This window comes from Grus americana, chromosome 25 (assembly GCF_028858705.1).
Source record: "Grus americana isolate bGruAme1 chromosome 25, bGruAme1.mat, whole genome shotgun sequence".
In the NCBI taxonomy this organism is placed as follows: domain Eukaryota; kingdom Metazoa; phylum Chordata; class Aves; order Gruiformes; family Gruidae; genus Grus; species Grus americana.
Window position 1 is genome coordinate 5,338,544 of NC_072876.1, and position 4,248 is coordinate 5,342,791.

Here is a 4,248-nt window from a genome sequence, read left to right on the forward strand (position 1 = left end):
TTAATTCAGGGTGAGTGTGTGTGTAGGAAAGCGGGGCTGGGGTAGAGGACAGCTTTACACGGTCCCTTTGCACAGCTTGGGGGTGTCGCCTGCCTGCTGCGCGGTGACAGGCAAGAACTGGCTTACAGCTCTGCATCCCCGCCGTGGAGCATCCCCCGGGCTGCTGCAGCTGCCAGTCTCACCGGGATCCCAAAGCTCTTGGTCAGCAGCATTTCTGAGGCAGCCAGAGAGGATTTGTTCTGGCTGGACTGGCTCAGAAACCCGTGTGCATGAGCCCATCTGGCAGGGTGGCATCCAGGCAGAACCACGGATGGATGGGGGCTGTTTGTGTGATGTGCAGCAGCTGCCAGGGCCGAAGGCAGACGTTGGGGACGGCTTTTCCGATGCGGTTGAGGTGGTGGTTGTGTTGTCCCTAACTCTGCTTTTCTGCGTTGGTGGTTTTTCACCTGATTGGTACTGGGCGTACTGGTGTCCTTGGGGAGTGTGACACTGCGGCTACGGTTTGAGGGGGGCAGGAAACGCATCTGTTCAGCTCGCTCAATGGTGCGTGTTGAAAGGGGATCAGGACAAATGTCAGCAGCACCAGCAAAGTCCTTTTTTATGTGCTGGCGTGAAAGAACAGTGGTATGGAGAGACACCGATGTGTACGGGCCCCCAGAGGGGCTGTATGCTCCGGTCAGGGGGAGCAGTGCAGCTCACAGGTTGCTGACGTCCTTTTTGTATTTGACTTCTGGTTAATTAAAGGCCAATTCCTTGCTACTGTGCCAACTTCCCGAGCTTTTGCAAACATCTGGGAGGGAATTAGGTGCTTGCACAAACAAAGACTAAGCGTCAGGAGTTTGAGCTAGGCAGCGTGCCCTTTCTACGTGGCTTTGCCAGCATGTCTCAAGCTGATACTTGCGCCTGCAGGCTCTTTTCAACTCGGGTGTGCTCATGCCATTCTCCTGTTACCCCAGTGCTCTTCCAGGGTAGGACTTCACGCACTTGTCTCAAGCTGCCCTTGAGCTGGCTTTAGTGAAGAGTGTTGGGTTGTACCCAAAATAAGGTCAGGGAAATGAGCTAAACTCTTTTCCCTGCCCTGTGGAGGGCATGTTTGTGCAGCAAAGAGGTTGTTCTCTGGTCCCTGAAGCCCTTTTCGAGTGATGACTCTGGGGAAGGAAAAAGGCAGACTGGTGGGGATGGATATGGTGTCCTGCTCTAAGGGCCCGTAGAAGCATCTCTGGACGAGACACCAAACTTCTGTGCAAGAAACACAAGCTTGCAAAGCAATCCATCCAAGTGACAGCATCGTGCGGCTGGAGATGTTTGCTGTTGGTGGCTGCTCCTTCCTCAGTGCAGCGACCGGAGTTCTTCCAGCTTTGTTGAGAAGCTACCACAGTGTCACTTCAGGAAAAGAAGGAGGAAGGGAACTGAAAACCCTTGATTAATTCTTAGTCTAGAATACTTGGAGATGCAGCTGCTGCGGAGATTGGAGAAGGATGGTGTAGGGCACTTTCCACCACTGAGGTTCTCTGGTGCACTGAGGGTCCCCATGAAGAACCTTCTCCTGCCGTTTGCTGTTCCAGTGCTGCAGGGCCACGGTCCAGCCCAGGACCTGGTGCTGCGGTTCACTATACAAGCACCAGAGAGAAGGGTCCGCTTCCCCCATAACTTTGGCCCCTATAAACAGCAAAAACTTTGTCTAAAGTGGAAACTTCAGTGTGCAGAAACGATGTTTCCGCAGAGGAGAAACGTTACTAAAGCTGGCTTGGGGTTTGGATTTTTCATTGTAAAAACAAGCAGGCCAGCAGCTGAAGGAAGGCTCGCTGGCCAGCTTCCAGCCGCAGTGTAGCAGGGAACCGATGACTTGCGACTCACCCAGCTGCAAGGCTGCAGCGTGACCCACAGCTAATGGATCTGCTGTTAGGTTTCCAAAGAGCTGGCGTGCCCGGATTGCGCATTTCTCGGAGAACACCTGCATTGCTTGCTTTCCTAATCCCCAGGCGGGAGAGCAGGGTTTACGACAGAAATAGCTGGAGCCACGCTGCTTGACTTCAGATCCAGGCTTTCCCCAAAGGTCTGGGAGGGCTGGTTTCTGGATCCCGGCTTAAACTCCTTCATTCTTAGCTCATAAGTGGGTAGGTGTGGATAGGCTGAACGGAAAGTAGCTGCCTGCAGCGGGGTTTCTTTCCTGCGTGTGCAAGTGGAAGTGTGTAAGACCTGCAACCCTCCCGTTGACTCTTTGGAGAGAGCTCTCCCCTCTGGGGAAGGAAGGAAGGTTTTGCAAGGATTAGCTGGAGATCTGGGCCTGCCTCGGGGAGCGAGCGCTCTCCGAACGTGCGGTGAGTGCTCCCACCTCTGCCCTGGCCAAGCGGGACCAGATGCCAGCAAAAAGCACAGCCCGAATTTGCGTGATGCTGAACCTGTAGTGATGAGCCAGAGGAGACAGGTATGCAAGAGCCTGCTTTGGGTTGCCTTTTGTTTTAGTGGATTCTTGCCTGACTATGAATTTACTTCATACCCTCTTTGCTTGAGGGCTCTCTTCAGAGGCTGTACACCAACATGACTCATGCCCGTCTCGTGCTTCTGTCTGTCCCCCTTTGCTCTTCTTCCCCACTCCAGACTCTTTCACAGCACTCCCTGTTCATTTTGGACCTGCCCCATCCTGCCTCCCTCCGCTCTCAGCCGAAGGCGACCGGGGAGATTGCATGTTTCCAAACTGTGGAGCAAGAAGAGCTGTGCCTCATCGTTAGTCCCAGGCCCTCCTCTGTTCTCCAGCAGCTTATCTGCTGAGCAGCTCCCGCAGAATCCACGCCGGTCCCGGGGTGGATCCACTGTGGAAGACAGGACTGGGAGCACTGGCAGCGGTGACTTGCAGCTTACCTGGTTTGTTTTGCCATTCCTTTTAAACAAACCGCAAAGGGAGGGGAGACATTTTTATAAAATAAAATACACTAGATACGTATCTCTTGTGCAATGCGTATTAGTCTCACCTGCTTCCCTCTGGGGACTTTGGATGAATGGCTTAAAAGGTTTACTGAAGGCTCTGTAATTACCTATCCTTTGCTCCAGCGAGGATATTACTCCACAGCAGAAACATTCATTGTGGAAGTACAGATGAGACCTGTGGCATCAGGAGGGATGAGAACCCTTCTGTCTTCCATGGACAAAAATACAGGACACAGACTGCCCTCGTGTCACCGAGGCTGCTGGGTTACAACCCTGGTGCCGTTAAGCGAACAGGGACGTGTGCCTGCCAGCTCCCTCTTGGTGGAGAGGGAATGGGAGGAACTGGTTGCCTTATGCTCGAAGTGAAAAGGCTGTCGGGTTGCTAAGCAGTGCTTTTTAAGAAATTAAATGCAAACAGACAGGAGTTGTAGCAGGGCAGGACGTGGGAGAGCACAAAGAGAAATTCAGGCAATGTTTCTAAATTTGCGGCTGTGGCTCTGGATATAGCAGTACACAGTGCAGAGCCCTCCATCTCCAGCAGCGTAAGTGACAGCACTGACATCCCCAAGCTGCAGCCCACGTGGAGCTCGTGCTGGCTGCTCATCCTTTTGGATGAGATAAGGGCCCGTGCAAATCCACAGTTTGGTTTAAGGCCCCTTTGGAAATATATCTCAAAGATGGATCATAGCATTGGGCTTTTTTTTTTTTCCCCCCAGTAAAATCAGAACTGGATTTTTATTAACAATTCTCCCTTCCAGAGTCCAGTTTTATTTGCAGCAAGTGCAATTCTGGGCAAAGTTTCACCTGGTGGTTAAGCAGCAGAAGCTGGCTTGGGGCAGGGACCAAACCGGAGCCTTGAGTTTTCTCAGAAGAACAGGAACTTTGCGGGCATGGGACCACGTGGGCTGGAAAACAGGCAAACGTTGGCAGGAGCAAAGAGAGTCAGTTGAGTTTTCCTCCACTGCCACCAGCTGGGCCAGATCCTGGCCCTGAGTAACAAAAGGTGGGAGCTGGTGATGGGAAACAGGTGGAGAAGGTTTGCAGCCCTATCAGCAAGGCGTTAACCCTCGGGTGGCTCAACAGCAATTCGTGGGCCTGAAGCTGGAAGCAAAGGGGACAGGAGCCACTTGTTGGTTTGCACATGATCCGGGATATCGTTCAAGCTCTTCTGGAGCCATGGCTAAGCACAAAACGCAATGTTTTCCTGCAAAGAAGCGGGGTGTTATCATGGCCTTGTGCTGCAGCTGATGCAATAGCTCCCACCTGATGCTCTGCTCGCCTCTCCCCGCTGTCAGCCGGTGAGCAGGCTCTGGGGGGGCT